This window comes from Triticum aestivum, chromosome 7B (assembly GCF_018294505.1).
Source record: "Triticum aestivum cultivar Chinese Spring chromosome 7B, IWGSC CS RefSeq v2.1, whole genome shotgun sequence".
In the NCBI taxonomy this organism is placed as follows: Eukaryota; Viridiplantae; Streptophyta; class Magnoliopsida; order Poales; family Poaceae; genus Triticum; species Triticum aestivum.
In genome coordinates this window covers 309,534,498-309,553,652 of record NC_057813.1, presented here as the reverse complement: position 1 = coordinate 309,553,652, position 19,155 = coordinate 309,534,498, and positions in this window count along the sequence as shown.

Genomic DNA, 19,155 nt, shown 5'->3' with positions numbered 1-19,155 from the left:
AGGAGCCACAGAAGCATCAACAGTAGGTGCAACAACACCAGAATTTTGACCAAGCTCAAGGGGAACGCGTTGTGCTCATCCCACATGATTTGGAAGGCGACGTTGTAGTTGATGTTGGTGTTATTTTTGTAAAGGTGTGATAGGTGCAGCCGGCGGTGGTTGTGGAAGACGCGCGAGCAATTCATTAAATTTGTTATCGAGCTTTATTTCTAACGTCTTCTGAATGCAATCTATCTTCTCCATGGCCTCTTCAAATCTGTTTAGCACATCTTGCACCTGTCCACTCATCATTTGCTGAAATTTATCATGGAGCTATTTGTTCGTCATGTTCTCCCAATCAGTCTCATCGGCTTGTGAACCTGCCATGGTTAGTAGCAATAGAAACACAAAAGAATATGATCCTACAGACTACTAGGAAGCGGTGGTGGTGGTGGTATGTCACAAATCCTTCAAGCGAATCTCACATTCTTACTAGTACTTACCCAGCAGCAGGTGGTGATCGGCAACCGTTGTAGTCAAAACTCTCAAAGCTTGGATAGAGCGATTACCAGGGAGAGTCAAATGCACGATGTAGATGTATGTGGAGATGGGAAGGCTTATAATATGGTACTAAAAAGGGTCTGCAATAATCAATTCAGAGATGCAAATTTGAATAAACGCTCAACGACGGTACTGTGCTGGTCTTAGGCAAGACTGTGCTAGAGACGCGAGCCTAGAACACTAGCAAAATCACGGTGTGGCACGTAATCAAGGGAGGATCACAATCTGAAAAAAGTCTCTTTTTTCACTTTTTTTCCTCTTCTTTTTTCAGTTTGGAACTATTTTTCTAATGCGGGTGGCATAGAAGTTGGGGAGTCCGACTTGGTCAGGACTAGTAGTATCGTGTGTCCTGGAAATCGAAAACAAAGGAACAAACTGGAGTCGGACTAGGACTGGTGGTGGAGATCAATCTGGTGGAAACTCGGACTTGTGGTGGATATATGTAGGTCGGTGGAACACGGACTAGTGGCGAATCTCTGATGGAGGTGGACTCGGATTATCGTGATGGCGGTGAATATGTGGTATATGGCAGCGGTGATGACGATGGTGTCATATGGCAGCGGTGATGACTATGGTGGTATATGGCAGCGGTGATGACGATGGTGGTATATGGTAGCGGTGATGACGATGGTGGTATATGGCAGCGATGACGATGATGGTGGTATATAGCTGCGGTGATGACGGTGATGCGGCGGCGGCGTGACAACTTGTGAACAGAACTCGAAACTCTCAAGGACTAGACACTAAGACCAGCAACTAGACACGACGATGCAACCGCAAATTCAACAATGCAAAACACTAAAAAGATTATTCAAAGGCTCAGATTAGTTCGGATATGATGAACTAACCCTAAAAAATTTTGTGGCTTTTTCGTGGACTGTAGGTATGAAGAATAGACTCGATCTAAACTACGAAAAACTGTAAAATCTCACCGAGCAACCTGGAAATCTGATACCACTTGATAAAGGCGGGGTGTCCAAATCTTTCGATGATATGATAATTATCGATTTGTTGAAGTCGACTTTGACGATCTGACTACAAACGTGCACGATGTTGCGCTTTAGCAATCGCTAAACCAATCTCATGAGGTTACTGACGATGCTGGAAGCACGAACAGCCTGACCACGAAGGTCTATTCCTGCAAGCAATCGAAGAACAAGCAAGAATATGATAAAGCAATCTAAATATTGTGAATATGGATGAAGTATTGATAATGGTGGGGATCCGAAAGTGATCTTGGTCTGGTCATTGGACACAAACGAAGTACACGAAGTTGCGTTGGCTAACTTTTAACTAAACAAATCCCAAAGTCTAAACAGTGCCCTAAGGGCTGTATATATGGAGGAAGAGAGGGGGAATTTCGTAGCCCTTGGTGGAGGGGTCCAAAACCAACCCTATCTCTTGTTTCCCCACACATACGAACTCTAAAAATAGCCTATACTTATGTATTTCGAAATTACATGGGCCTGGCCCAATAAAAAGGTGACGCAGCACCTAGAATAGCCTCTGGATGAAATTTATGAAGTGGCGTATTGTATATTTTGTCCAAGGCTTCATGCACTCATTCTGGTGGCTTCAAAGTCATGAAATCATCACGTGTAACTCTGTTCTTGTTCCCCTTGCGCATGCCATCATCTCGATGCTTGGTCTTGCTCCAGTGTTCATCCCTCTTATCCATGTCAGGCCCTTCATTTGTAAGCAAAACAAATGTATCCAATTTAGGCAGCATCATATTCTCATGAACATTAGAATCATTCCCAAGAAACGAAAGTACCTCATAATTTAATTGGTGTGCGCGAACTCTAGTAATTGGTCCAGTATATGTAGCAGTAGGGGCTATGGGTGTATCAATGGTATTGATGTCCTCATCACAGCTGAACGGTTAATTCTAGTACACTATATGTGGGCTTCCAATGTGCGTGAAATTATCACCTTTATATACAACTTCTCCAGACTTGGAAAGCATTGAAGCAAGCCAATAATCTTGTTCAGATCAAAACTATTCATTTGGATATATAAGGTCTTGACAGAATCCAGCACCATTGAGAGGCCATCCTTGGAGAAACTCTTCATTGTTCAGTTTCTAACTCCCAAGTAAGATATATATCAAGAACATATCTACCCTCAAATGGTGGAATATTCAATTTCAGTTTAGGAACATGGTCATGATCTCGTACCTGAGGTGGTGGTGCAGGCCTACCATTGCAATTAGTTGCATGTGGACGACCTGCTGCTGGTGCTGGTGGTTGCACATAGTTCTTATTTTGATCAACGTCATCCTCATAATCGCCCGCATGATCGTCATCCTCCTCGACACCAGCAGCAGCAGTAGCAGGAGCCACAGAAGCATCAACAGTAGGTGTAGCAGCACCATAATTTTGACCAAGCTCAAGGGGAACGTGTTGTGATCATCCCACTTGATTTGGAAGGCGACGTTGTAGTTGATGTTGCTGTTGTTGTTGTAGAGGTGCGACAGGTGCAGCAGGCTATGGTTGTGGAAGACGCGCGAGCAATTCGTTAACTTGTTATCGAGCTTTGTTTCGAACGTCTTCTCAATGCCATCTATCTTCTCCATGGCCTCTTCAAATCTATTTAGCATATCTTGCACCTGTCCACTCATCTTTTGCTGAAATTTATCATGTAGCTATTTGTTCGTCATGATCTCCCAATCAGTCTCAACAGGTTGTGATCCTGCCATGGTTAGTAGCAATAGAAAGACAAAAGAATATGATCCTACAGACTACTAGGAAGCGGTGGTGGTGGTGGTATGTCACAAATCCTTCAAGCGAATCTCAAATTCTTACCAGTTCTTACCCAGCAGCAGGTGGTGATCGGCAACCGTTGTAGTCAAAACTCTCAAAGCTTGGATAGAGCGATTACCAGGGAGAGTCAAATGCACGATGTAGATGTATGTGGAGCTAGGAAGGCTTATAATATGGTAGCAAAAAGGGTCAGCAATAATCAATTCAGAGATGCAAAGTTGAATAAACGCTCAACGACGGTACTATGCTGGTCTTAGGCTAGACCGTGCTAGAGACGCGAGCCTAGAACACTAACAAAATGACGGCATGGCATGTAATCAAGGGAGGAGCAAACTCTGGAAAAAATCTCTTTTTTCCACTTTTTTCCTTTTTTTGAGTTTGGAACTATTTTTCTACTGCGGGTGGCACAGAAGTTGGGGAGTCCGACTTGGTCATGACTTGTAGTATAGCGTGACCTGGAAATCAAAAACAAAGGGACAAACTGGACTCGGACCAGGACTGGTGGCGGAGATGAATCTGGTGGAAACTCGGACTTGTGGTGGATATATGTAGGGCAGTGGAACATAGACTGGTGGCGAATCTCTGATGGAGGTGGACTCGGATTATCGTGATTGTGGTGAATATGTGGTATATGGCAGTAGTGATGACGATGGTGGTATATGGCAGCGGTGATGATGATGGTAGTATATGGCAGCGGTGATGACGATGGCGGTATATGGCAGCGGTGATGACGATGATTGTATATGGTAGCGGTCATGATGATGGTGGTATATGGCAGCGGTGATGACGGTGATGCGGTGGCAGCGTGACAACTTGTGAACAGAACTCGAAACTCTCAAGGACTAGACAATAAGACCAGCAACTAGACATGATGATGCAACCGCAAATTCAACAATGCAAAACAATAAAAAGATTATGCAAAGGCTCAGATTGGTTTGGATATGATGAACTAACCCTAATTTTATTTTTTTAGCTTTTTCGTGGACTGTAGGTATGAAGAACAGATTCGATCTAAACTATGAAAAACTGTAAAATCTCACCAGGCAACCTGGAAATCCGATACCACTTGATAAAGGTGGGGTGTCCCGATCTTTCGATGAGATGATAACTATCAATTTGGTGGAGTCGACTTTGATGATCCGACTACAAACGTGCACGATGTTGCACCTTAGCAATCGCTAAACCAATCTCCTGAGGTTACTGACGATGCCGGAAGCACAATCAGCCTGACCACAAAGGTCTATTCCTGCAAGCAATCGAAGAACAAGCAAGAATATGATAAAGCAATCTGAATAATGCGAATATAGATGAAGTATTGATAATGGTGGGGATTCGAAAGTGATCATGGTCTGGTCATTAGACACAAACAAAGTACACGAAGTTGCGTTGGCTAACTTTTAACTAAACAAATCCTAAAGTCTAAACAGTGCCCTAAGGGATGTATATATGAAGGAAGAGAGGGGGAATTTCGTGGCCTTTGGTGGAGGGGTCCGAAACCAACCATATCTCTTGTTTCCCCACACATACATACTCTAAAAATAGCCTATACTTATGTATTTCGAAATTACATGGGCCTGGCCCAATAAAAAGGTGACGCGGCACCTAGAATAGCCTATGGACGAAATTTATGAAGTGGCATCTTGTATATTTGGTCCAAGGCTTCTTGCACTCATTATGGTGGCCTCAAAGTCCTGAAATCATCACTTATAACTCTGTTCTTGTTCCCCTTGCGCATGCCATCATCTCCATGCTTGGTCTTGCTCCAGTGTTCATCCCTCTTATCCATGTCAGGCCCTTCATTTGTAAGCAAAACAAATGTATCCAATTTAGGCAGCATCATATTCTCATGAACATTAGAATCATTACCAAGAAATGAAAGTACCTCATAATTTAATTGGCATGCGTGAGCTCTAGTAATTGGTCCAGTATATGTAGCATTAGGGGTTGTGGGTGTAACAATGGTATTGATGTCCTCATCACAACTGAACGGATAATTCTAATACACTATATGCGGGCTTCAAATGTGCGTGAAATGATCACCTTTATATACAACTTCTCCAGACATGGAAAGCATTGCAGCAAGCAAATAATCTTGTTCAGATCAAAACTATTCATTTGGATATATAAGATCTTGACAGAATCGAGCACCATTGATAGGTCATCCATGGAGAAACTCTTCATTGTTCAGTTTCTAACTCCCAAGTAAGATATATATCAGGAACATATCTACCCTCAAATGGTGGAATATTCAATTTCAGTTTAGGAACATGTTCATGATCTCGTACCTGAGGTGGTGGTGCAGGCCTACCATTGCGATTAGTTGCATGTGGACGACTTGGTGCTGGTGCTGGTGGTTGCACGTAGTTCTGATTTTGATCAACCTCATCCTCATAATCGCTCGCATAATCGTCATCCTCCTTGGCACCAGCTGCAGCAGTAGCAGGAGCCACAGAAGCATCAACAGTAGGTACTGCGGCACCAGAATTTTGACCAAGCTCAAGGGGAACGCGTTGTGCTCGTCCCACTTGATTTGGAAGGCGATGTTGTAGTTGATGTTGGTGTTGTTGTTGTAGAGGTGCGACAGGTGCAGCCGGCGGTGGTTGTGGAAGACGCTTGAGCAATTCATTAAACTTGTTATCGAGCTTTGTTTCGAACGTCTTCTCAATGCCATCTATCTTCTCCATGGCCTCTTCAAATATGTTTAGCACATCTTGCACTTGTCCACTCATCATTTGCTGAAATTTGTCATGTAGCTATTTGTTCCTCATGTTCTCCCAATCAGTCTCATCGGCTTGTTATCCTGCCATGGTTTGTAGCAATAGAAACACAAAATAATATGATCCTACAGACTACTAGGAGGCGGTGGTGGTGGTGGTATGTCACAAATCCTTCAAGCGAATCTCAAATTCATACCAGTTCTTACCCAGCAGCAGGTGGTGATCGGCAACTGTTGTAGTCAAAACTCTCAAAGCTTGGATAGAGCGATTACCAGGGAGAGTCAAACGCATGATGTAGATGTATGTGGAGCTGGGAAGGCTTATAATATGGTAGCAAAAAGGGTCAGCAATAATCAATTCAGAGATGCAAAGTTGAATAAACGCTCAACGACAGTACTGTGCTGGTCTTAGGCTAGACCGTGCTAGAGACGTGAGCCTAGAACACTAGCAAAATCACGGCGCGGCACGTAATCAAGGGAGGATCACACTCTGAAAAAAATTCTCCTTTTGTCACTTTTTTCCTCTTATTTTTTGAGTTTGGAACTATTTTTCTACTGCGCGTGGCATAGAAGTTGGGGAGTCTGACTTGGTCACGACTCATAGTATCGCGTGACCTGGAAATCAAAAACAAAGGAACAAACTGAACTCGAACTAGGACTGGTGGCGAAGATGAATCTGGTGGAAACTCGGACTTGTGGCAGATATATGTAGGGCGGTGGAACACGGACGGGTGGCGAATCTTTAATGGAGGTGGACTTGGATTATCGTGATGGCGGTGAATATGTGGCATATGGCAGCGGTGATGACGATGGTGGTAAATGGCAACAGTGATGACTAAGGTGGTATATGGCAGCGGTGATGACAATGGTGGTATATGGCAGCGGTGATGATGATGGTGGTATATGGCAGCGGTGACGATGATGGTGGTATATGGCAGTGGTGATGACGGTGACGCGGCGGCGGCGTGACAACTTGTGAACAGAACTCAAAACTCTAGAGGACTAGACACTAAGACCAGCAACTAGACACGACGATGCAACCGTAAATTCAACAATGCAAAATACTAAAAAGATTATGCAAAGGCTCAGATTGGTTCGGATATGATGAACTAACCCTAAAAAAATTTTGGCTTGTTCGTGGACTGTAGGTATGAAGAACAGACTCGATTTAAACTACAAAAAACTGTAAAATCTCACAGAGCAACCTGGAAATCAGATACCACTTGATAAAGGCGGGGTGCCATGATCTTTCGATGAGATGATAACTATCGATTTGGTGGAGTCGACTTTGACGATCCGACTACAAACGTGCACGACGTTGCGCCTTAGCAATCGCTAAACCGATCTCCTGAGGTTACTGGCGATGCCGAAAGCACGATCAGCCTAACCATGAAGGTCTATTCCTTCAAGCAATCAAAGAACAAGCAAGAATATGATAAAGTAATCTGAATATTGTGAATTTGGATGAAGTATTGATAAATATGGGGATCCAAAAGTGATCTTGGTCTGGTCATTGGACACAAACGAAGTACACGAAATTACGTTGTCTAACTTTTAACTAAACAAATCCCAAAGTCTAAACAATGCCCTAAGGGTTGAATATATATGGAGGAAGAGAGTGGGAATTTTGTGACCCTTGCTGGAGAGGTCCGAAACCAACACCATCTCTTGTTTCCCCACACATACGGACTCTAAAAATAGCCTATACTTATGTATTTTGAAATTACATGGGCCTGGCCCAATAAAAAGGTGACGCAGCACCTAGAATAGCCTCTGGACGAAATTTACGAAGTGGCATCTTGTATATTTCGTCCAAGGCTTCATGCACTCATTATGGTGGCTTCAAAGTCCTGACATCATCACCTATAAATCCGTTCTTGTTCCCCTTGCGCATGCCATCATCTCCATGCTTGGTCTTGCTCCAGTGTTCATCCCTCTTATCCATGCCAGGCCCTTCATTTGTAAGCAAAACAAATGTATCCAATTTAGGCAGCATCATATTCTCATGCACATTAGAATCATTACTAAGAAACGAAAGTACCTCATAATTTAATTGGCGTGCGCGAGCTCTAGTAATTGGTCCAGTATATATAGCAGTAGGGGCTATGGGTGTAACAATAGTATTGATGTCCTCATCGCAGCTGAACGGTTAATTCTAGTACACTATATGCGTGCTTCCAATGTGCGTGAAATTATCACCTTTATATACAACTTTTCCAGACATGGAAAGCATTGCATCAAGCCAATAATCTTGTTTAGATCAAAACTATTCATTTGGATATATAAGATCTTGACAGAATCTAGCACCATTGATAGGCCATCCATGGAGAAACTCTTCATTGAGCATAAAACATAATATTAGTACAAAATGTGTACTCCAAGATGATATATAACTTATGCATTGAAATTTAAAATGCAGCTTATGGTTACAAGTGTAGATGATAATATAAAGTACCTGACGAACTGTGGAGCCAAACACCATATTGAATTGAGCACAGAGAACATGTATTACACCCAAGGTCTCCAGTTTAGGCGCAGAGAGGACGGCTATTTGCAACGATGAATAACTAGAATCAAGGATCAACCTTTGAAGTGAAGGGTCATCTTGGATGATGAGCTGTCTTCCATCAAAATAATTTCCAATTCTTACAAGGTTAGGCGACTTTATTTGGAGACAACCGATTCTAACTTTGAAAACAAGCACCAAGCACTCCAGGGCAGGGCAACTGGAGTGGATGATGATGTGCAATGAGGCCTCCGATTTACGAACACACACAAGTGAAAGTTTCTTGAGAAATGGGAGTCGAAGGTTTAGTACTAGATTGTCTGGTAGGTAGCACAGCGCAAAGGTGGCCGTGTGGAGAGAGGAGGAAAACCACAAGATGGACATCGGTGCTGAGGGCACAAGTACATGGCGTTCGGTATGTGGTAGGTGATTTCCATGGGAATAGTAGAACTCACGCAGCTGTAGTTCTGTGAATTTAGGTGATTTCAGCTAGGCGTCCACCATGCAGGGCATGGTATGCTTGCTCGGGTAGCATGACGGGATGCAAAGGCTTTGAACGGAGCCCTGGTGGGAGGAGATGATGGCACTAGGGATTTCAAAATCATTGAAGAGAGATAGCTGACGACAGTCAAGATTGGGCACGGCACGCCATAGAGGGCGCCACTGAATTGAGAGGACTTGGATGCGGCAGCAATCCTTGGTGGGGAGAAGCGAGATGATCTCCCCAAGGACGGCGTCCGGGAGATTGCTGATGCGGTCCACCCGAGATTCTATGGGTTCCTGGGATCCGGTGGGGGCGGGGTCACTGCTTCTCCCCGCACTGCCGGGTGCGGGATCTACAACAGACGTCGCCGCTAGTGGGAGCCTCATCTTCTTGGGGCCGGGGTCAGGCGACTCCATTTTCCTCGAGGGCATCGCGTCGCACTCACGGATTTGATCAGAGTAGTGAATGATGAGCCTAGTTTTAGTGCGAGTGAAGAAGAAGGGGAGCTGGGGTTTTTCTGTACTAGTGAGGAAGAAGGGGAGCTGGGGTTTTCTGTATGAGTGAGGTGAGGAATTTGGGGGTAGGAGTAGAGCGAGCTGACGTGAGGTGGGTGGGAGTGAGGAGGAAGAAGAGCACCCAGGTTCTTTTTGGGGGGGGGGCAGTGTGCTAGGTGTGGGTAGCGCCTCTCATTAAGTAAATATATGGGCTTTTGAATTGATTTTACTATTTACTAGGGTGGATTGGCTGTTTTGTCTTGGGCCTAGAGAAACAATTACTAGTAGTATAGTGGAGACACTCTACAGCTACCCAGAAAAACAATTACTACTAGTATAGTGGATACACTACCACTTCTGGCTCCACCTAGGTCATCGAAACGTCTCCCTCTACTGTATGTCGTTATACTTTTGTTCACCGACATGCGGGCCATGTAGCGTGTGGGCCCAAATGACATCCACCAAATTAGAAGGCAGTATGCAGGCGGAGAATCACCCCGGTCGTAGCGCGCAGTAACGAGCCTTCGTATCACAAAACACCACCTCACCGCAGTTTAAGTTTAACGAACAAAGCAACCATCATTTTACTCTTCGCTGAGTCCCCTTCTCCCTCACCATCTTCAAGAAAAGCAACACTCGCATCTGCCAATGTTCTTCTCTCCCACCAAAGGGATGGTAAGAGGATCCGTGATGTTGGTATATTTTTGTTCAGAGAAAAAAAAAGAACTTTTGCAATGCAGTAACCGATCCTCACTCTCTTTTTTGTTTCATTGTCATTGCGATTGTGTTTTCCTTTTAGTGGTCTCCTAGTATTCGTCAGTTTCATCATGGACCAAGGAGAACCAGGCAAAGATCTGCCGATATTAGAGCAGACGCGGAAGGCTGATCCCCATGAGACAGATAGCTCCAAGAAGAACGAGGAATCCACCGAGCCGACCCTAGATACGCTCACGGCCACTACTGAGATGGTCAACGCCCCGTTTGAGGTTACAGCCCCCGTGGCACTGTAGTAGTAGTTTTCCCCTTCGAGGATGTCCCCCCCTGCTCAGCTACCCAAGGTGATTTTCTTCTTTGCCGATCTCGATTGTGGTTTTTCATCTAAGTATGTGGTGATGAATAATGCAAAATTTTATTAGCTTCGATGCCATGCTATACATAGTGGTTTAAATAACTTGTGTTTCTTATACTGGAAAGTAATTTAGAATTTGTTTCTGTTTCAATTAGAGCCCTGATGCAGACAAGGATTGTGTGGTTCGCTATGAGGCGGATGACCTGAATATACGCACTGGGAAAATAGAGTTCTTAGGTTGTTGAATCCTAGAAGCCATTTGCGCTTATACCAATGTCGAGTTGTATTCCAGCCTCACTGTTGTCAAGCGTGTTTTCTAGGGTGTACTGAAGCACAAGAAGTTCAAAGCTACTCCTTCATTTGTGAGGCATACTGTTCTTGTCAAGCTTACGCAGGAAGATGATGTGGCATGCCTCCACAAACAAGTTTATGAGTGGCAAGGCCACAAGGTTGTCTTCATGAAGGTTCACAGGATTGAGCTGCTGCCGGACGTCCTCGATGATGTTCATGGCAAGGTCCATCTTGTGTTTAATAGTAGTTTGGATTGTGTCTAATCATCCGAACCTTGCCTGTTATCGAGCCCTCTGGAGGCTAGTACTCTATTTGAATCCGTCTATGGGAACTGCTGCTACTTTTGTGTGCCCGTGAATCATGTGAGAACCATCATAATTGTTGCCGAAACAGATGCGTCCTCACTAGTTTTTTCATGAATATGGCATGGTAAGACATAATTTTTCACGTTTATCATACGAGCAGTGTGTGTTTGATGAAATAGAGTACTCGTTCAAACTGTGCGCCGACGTATATATAAGTACTTGTAAACACTGTTGGTGCTACGCCACTTGTAAGCAGTTGTGCAAAACACGGCACATTGGCTCAGCTCGCTTCAACACTAGGCTATCGACCAACTAATAATCAACAATCTGTTGTCTGACATATAAGCAACTATGTATCTTGTTACGGTGGTTCATGCAGTTAACTGAGGCCACAGTGTAAATTTCAAACGTTCACACGCTAGTCCAACGTTCATGTCGAACACTCACATTAAACTTGGCTTCATAAAAACTTGAAAAGCATTCGTTAAGCAATTTTATACACCTCAATGATTCATAGAACATAACAAACATATACTAGTTCACATCAAAAGACAAAGTTGTGAGAAGGTTTACAAATCAGGAAAAAACAAGCAAGGCTTCTCTGAGCAAAGGGCCTCCCGGCAGGCTTAAATTTCCTGGAGTTCACTCTGGTTTTTTCTTGTTGCCACCATCCAGGGTTAGGTTCTCTCATTCCAGAATAACCAATTATAATTGTGTTCTTAGCTGGAATGCTGAACTGAACCATGCAGTGTACTGACCAGCTGAAATTCTTGTGCATTCCACTAAATTTAAGCACTGCTATTTGCAGAAATAAGCATACCACAATGCCTCTTGTCCGCGGACCTGTTCAAAAAACAGCAGTGCAACCATGCCATCTAGTCCTTGGTCCATGGATGAACTGGTAGAAAGTGCATTCTGGACTAGGATGCAGTTGTTTTCGCTCGTCCCTGCACTGCAATCAGGAAGTAAAACATACGAATCAGCTTCTTTTAGATTGCGTTGGTCATTCTACCCAGTTACTACCAATGTAGAAATACCTGGAACACTGGTGGTTAGAGGACCGCAGCTAGGAATAGCCATCTCATTTTGTGAAGTTGTACTAAAACTAAGGTGTGTACTTTTGATAATGCAGACAAGAAACGATATGGAAACAGACATCCCTGTTTACGCAAATACGAATACGGCTATTTAAATAGTGATAGATATTTGAAGTGGCGTATGATTGACAACAGCATCTATTGTGTTATAATTGGCACTAGATTGACAATATGAAAGTGCCCTTAAGTAAGTAACATCACATCACATCAACACTTCCACTAGATTAACATGCAGAACAATAAAATTAGTATTACTGTCATGAGAGTAGCACATGGTTAGTAAATGTGCAATCAAATTTGTGCAGTTCCACTGGGATGAAGCAATGTTAGTGGTGTGAGATTTAAGTGTAACTGCAAAAACACAATTCATGGGAAATAAAGCAAGATGGAAGCACTTCATAAAATGGTGGTGGCATTGCTTCAATTTATCAACATCACTAGACCATTACTTATAGTGACATTAGGTGGCATTGCTTAATGCTTCATGTGATTTTACATTAATGGTACCCATATGGGCGTAGGGATAGCAGGGGCATAAAGTGCTGAGGCAGATGTGGTTTCCGAGAGCGGCAAACACTCAGGCAACGTGTCTGCATTTGTCCCATTTTTTATCTCCTCGGCGACATTTTCCTATGTAAGCACAGGAAATCTAGACCTGCTCATTCTCATTTGCTTGTCCCCCAACACCCCTCACTTTGTTTCCTTTTTCAACCAAGAGATAGGTCCACTTCCCCCCACCGTTCGCCATCCACCATGCTTTCTTTGCCTTTTCAACCAAGAGACCGGTTGGAGAGCTAGTATCTACTACTTTCCCCAGCTTCCTCTTAGAACCAAGTCCTAGATTCATGCTACAGCTTACCCACTTTCTTCCCTGTTTGAACCAACTCTTAGAGTTGACTGTATGAACTAGCTTTACCTCTAATAATAGTAAAAGTCTAGGTGGCTTTGGAATAGCGGATGAAAGTAGAAAAAGATCCACACATAGCCAAGTGGGGACCTGGGGTAGTAGAGTAAGGCAGGTTTCGAAGGAATATATACCTGAGGGTCGTCGGCATGTGGCAAAGACGGCGTCGGGAGGCCGCATCTTGGCCACAATACCGCAGGGAGGAAGAAGGGGTCAGAGGCCCTCTTGAGCCGGCGCTCTCTCGGAGAGAATGGCACGGCCGCCGGTCGGGATGCGTGGACACCCTATAATAATACGACAGTGTGAACGATGCACCTACACTCCTGCCCTGGTTGAGGTGGTCCGGCCAGATTTATGACCAACCATGAGCAGAGAGAGGGTGTGGCCACCTATGTCTTACTTAGATCTAGAGAGCATGAGAGAGTGAAAGAGAGGAACCCTAGTAAAGCAAGCTCTAAGGCTCATGCTTATATATATAGTGGAGTGATTTTGTTGTTCCAGCTTCAAAAAAATGTTCTCCTACATGTACCCACGAGTGGGTGTGAGAGAACTAGTGCGTGCGTGCACCGTTCTCTTCGTGAGAGTACAATATAATATGCCCAAAGAACGTTCGCCACAAGAGTAATAGTATAAGTGTGTGACGTGTGAGCTAAAATAAAATGTGTGTGATGTCTTTGTTTTTTAGAAGTTCTGAGGGTAGGGTGTGAAGAGCACATATGTGTGTGACGTCTACCTGCAGATAGACGATGGGTGCGAGAGGACTCGGGAGAGTCGTGACTCATGAGGGTGCGTGTGTGCATGAGAGAGAGGGGGCACGTATCAATGCAATGCATGTGTCCGTAAATCATTATCCAACAAACGTTCGCCACAAGCCTTTTCCTGAGGAATGTCGTAAGAACCATTAGATCGGCATCCGACAGTGTCAATTTTGCCATGTCATTTAATAGGACAGCCACTCCTCCTACACACAAATCTTCCATGTGAGTGTTAGCAAATGCCGTATGCTCTGTCCCTTCCAAAATGCAATGCATATAGCTTTATTGAAAATTCAAACCTCGCAAACTTTTACCGAGTTTTCGTGTACCAAAATGCACATATAGAATACCCAGTATATATCATTTCATTCATCTTTGAGAGGTAACTATAAAGATGTGGGAGGGGTCTACAAACAAAGACCATCGTATCACCTGCAGCAATTTCAACCATCCTTTGGTGTGGAGGAATATCATAGGAACTCTATATGATATGATTTTTATTTTTTCCTTTAGAGCCAATTGGTTGATAGGAATAGATTCATATACTCCACATTTCAAAGGAAATAAACATGATATCAGTTTTATAGCTTTAGAGCCACTTGGTTCATATGAATGGATTCCTATACTCCCATAATTTGAAAGGAAAATAAACATTAGCATATATTCAATAGAAAAGATCCTATGATATGAACCAAATGACATCTCTTTTGTAATCCCTCTTCGTAGGAATTGAGATACATGTCATCTCTAGATTCAATAGAAAAGTTCCTATGATGTGAACCAAATGACATCTCTTTTCCAATCCCTCCTCATAGGAATTGAGATACTCCATGTCATCTCTTTCCCTACAACTTCCATGTATACATCTTCTATTCCTAAATAGCTAGTACAACCCACTAGTAGCTTTTTTTCCAAGATATACAACTATGGCACAAGAACTATATAGTGTGCGAATAACTTTGAAAGATGGTCGCTGGATGAAGCTAATCCGACAATGCAGCGATGGCAAATCCGAGCACTACTGGCCGTTGGATGTCATCAACATTCCACTAGATTCTACCTCATGTACAATTTAGAAGACTCCATGGTTGAACTTAAGCATAATGCACAAACCTCAAAACACAAGCACTTCTCCTTTGTTCTATAATCTTCCATATCATAATTGCCCTAACTTTTTTTTCTAAATGAATTGTCATATTTTTTTACTTTATGCTTTGCAATGCACAACCCCATGAATCTTAACATTTTTATAAAACTAATTGATTATAAATGAGATGAACTATAAGAACTAAATTAACATCTACATCATGCATATATGACTCAAAGCTTTACATTCTATAGTGTGTATTTATTCATAATTTGGTTTCCAAATCTTATGCGTTCAATGCATGTGTACCTTACTAGTTTTCAGTAGAGTAGCAAATTTCACGTGGCTGTGGGTATATCAAAATGCAGGTCCTATGCATCATTGCCTTTCGGTCGAACCTACGTACACAATTTTTTGTACGTATATCTCCACTGGTCCCCGAACCCAAAATGTTGCCTCATTCCCGTAAAACCAAGCGACCCACACATATTAAGGCGTCGACTCGAACTCAATCCCTCTCCCGTTTACTATGACGTGGCCCCGCACGCTGTAGTACTCCTACAAACCCTACTGCCGCACGCATCATCAATTTTCTTCAAGAGGACGAGGGAGAAGCGGATTTGTAGTGGAGGCGCTTTCAAAAAAAGGATTTGTAGTGGAGACCCCTACCCTAGGGTGCCCTAGGAAGCTACCGCACGCATAATTGATTTTCTCTTTTCTTTATGCTCTTGCGCCCTAGTGTGAAATGATGGTTGCTTCGCTCATCCAGCTTAATGCTGGAAAGGTGGGGCTTTGTGATTTGACCCCTCATCGCTCATTTTCTACTACTGCGGCGCTACGACCGGAATGCCTCCAATTCCAATTGCTGCTCCAAACTGTAATTTGGTGCATCGCACATGGAACAAGACGGTGGATGAGCCACATGTCGCCCAAAGGGTCCTGTTAAGTGTGTCGCCTTTTCATGTGCGGACTAGCCCTGCTTGAGTTGCTACGCCAACACAACAGGAGCAGCCTACCACTTGGTTTTGCTCCTTGGTGAATCCCGACTATATTGATCTAAAAAGATACGTACTGTACTACCCTCTTCGTCTCGGTTTATAGGGTGTGCACGTAGTTCTAGGTCATCCATTTGACTAACTAAATATGAGTTACTATGTCACGAAAAGTATATCATTGGATTCTTAAGCAGATGTAGTTTCTAAACATAGACTATTCATCACATATATAGCCAGTTAAATTCTCAACCTAGAACGTCGTGCATGCCATGTAAACCAATACGGAGGAAGTAGTAAAAATGAGGTGATTTTACCGAGCGATGGGCGGGGGAGCATGGTGTCATGCGGTCCCACGTGTCATGATGTACCAAGGCGATGTGCGTGTCCCTCTTGAGGCAGAAGCAATACAACGTGGTTTTCTTGAAGGAGATGATGGTGAACCAAAGTGTGAAATAATGGTTGCTTCGTTCATCTAGGAAGGTGCGGCATTGTGATTTGACGTCTCATTGCTCATTACTACTACTGGGGCGGTACGACTGGGGTGCGTCCCCCCTGCTGTTTTGCACTGTTGTTTGGTGCTTGACACGCTGACCTGGTTGCTATATGTCCCACATGTCGGCGAGAGGAAGTACATAATTCATGAAAGAGAGCATCGACGGAGGAGTACAAACCCGGAATAAAAAAGGCAAGGGCGGGTCTTTTCGCGCGCAGCAGGCTGGGGAGTTTGGCATAGTCTATTCGAGGCAAGGAGGCAGGAAGGGAAACAAACAAATAAAGTTTGAGTGACTTAGTTTTGGGAAAATCTGATTTTAGGGAGTACGTACCCACTAGGGTTTATAGGGCTCATCTAAAAAAATGTTTTTCTGTTTTGTAAGTCTCAATTCTACTAGTAGTAGTAGTAGTACCATCACATGTTGGATTTCGAGGTGCGTTAAATCACCCATTGCAAGCAGTGTCAAGAGAAAACTCACCAATTCATGTAGAAGTTCATGGAAATTTATTGGTCATGCATGCATTTGTTCTAATTAATGCCTCGGTAAACATAACTTCTTGAGAAAAACGAGCATACTAATTACTTGTGCAAACTATGAAATTAATTCCACCACTCACCGTCTACCTTGGTTGGAGAGATTTTGAAATTGAGCCATAAACTAGAAAGGAGGGAGTAGTAACTTTTTGTCTCGATTAGTATTTGTGGCCTTGTATAGATGCAAAATGTATTTTTTTATAGTGGCCTTGTATAAGTAAATGGAGGGAGTACTAAAGGACATATATTCCAAATAATATGATAATCTCTCTAACCAACGTAGGGACGAGGAGTAAACGGAGGGAGTAGTAAAATTTTCTCCTCGTCCTGCGAGCCACCGCGCGCGTGGGTGAGGGAGCGGGCATAAGGCATACTAGTAAGCAAGATTCACCTCATCCTGCGAGCCACCGCGCCCGTGGGCAGGGGAGACAGTGTACTAAGCAAGCTTCTCCTCGTTCTGCGAGTTGACGAGACACATCGAAAGTACTCTAGTCTATAGAGCCTTGCCTCTAAGGTAGGCCCCACATGGTTTGCCTCTTTTGTAACATAACGCGTCAAGTCGCAATTTGTTTGTTCACCCGTGGTAGACGATCCTCGCTCCATCAAGTGGACAACTAGTACACATGTCAAATTACCACGTGGGCTGCCTTTTCATACAGAAATGAGCTCCACCGTGTACCCGCACGGGTGTGGTTGGGAAAGAGACGGGAGTACGTGTGTCGTGCGTGCACCTCCTCTCTTCGTGCACGTCGCCCACCTATGTGGGTGTGTGTGAGAGAGATACAAACCTAGACATAATGCGCCGTCCATCCCCATGCCTCCGCCCAGTCCGACTACCAGTCACCACCACGCCCCACTCCTCCTCACTTTATATCTCATCTTTCTCCCTCCATTTTTATATACAAGGACACTATAAAAATTACAATTTGCAGATATACACGGCCACTAACACTAATCGATGCAATATTAATGGTGTTTGCCTCGTAGTACTAGCAAAGGAGGACATTAATTATCCCTTGCATGCATGCGGGAGTGCGAGCATTGGCTTGATTTGCATGAAAGAGAAGAATATACATTAATTTACACGGCAAACCAGGAAACAAGGTGGCTTGCAATGTTGACTTAGAAGACATTAATTTTTGCCTTGGTACCTGTATTTGTGGCCTTGTATACAAAAATGGAGTCCGATAAAATTCTTGAGATACCATTTTTCCGATAAAATTCTCGAGATATCATTAGTTTTTACAAACGGAATTACTCTTGCATGGGTCAATCACAACATGTGTTTTGTAAAAAAATGCATCTTGATGTTCCGTGCAATGCACGGGCATCTTGCTAGTCCATGAAAACAACACATGGCAAAATTTCACGGTGAACGAGGGATTTGAATCTACTGGGAGGGGCTGTTTGGATCTTCCCCGGGGTAGCCAAAATATTGGCGACCCTTTTGTCCATCGGTGCCTTTGCCACCGACGAATGGCGAATGGCTCGAGTGCTCATGCATCCTCCAGCGTGCATGTTGGAGACGATATCGCACGAGCTATGCCTTTTTTGTCCCACCACGCCGCCCGAGCCGGCCGCATACCGATAGGCGACCCACAAATTACGCCATCCAACCGTAGCCGCACACATTATGACAACAACTCAACCAACCGGACGAAATTCATGCAAACACGGCGATATTTCATATAAACAATGACGGAAATCATATAAAATACCAGATTTTCATACAAACATGACGAAATTCATTACAATCAAATGAACTACACAGTGCTAGTTCTGGACAGCACATGTATATAATACCTAGCCTGAATGGTCGCCCGCCGATCCATTTGTGTTCCTCATGTCCGGAAGCACGATCACCGGACTGCCTGGAGCCCCAGAGGTATATATGCTTCAGCGCAAAGGACGACTCGCTTCCCCACTGCCCAACTAATATCATTGGCTGATGTCGAAGATGATGGTGGAAGGGGGCTTCTCCACTTCCGTGGAGCCCATGTGGGGTCGACGAAGGTCCTCGTGATACGTCTCCAACGTATCTATAATTTTTTATTGTTCCATGCTATTATATTACCCCTTTTGGATGTTTATGGGCTCTATTTTACACATTTATATCATTTTTG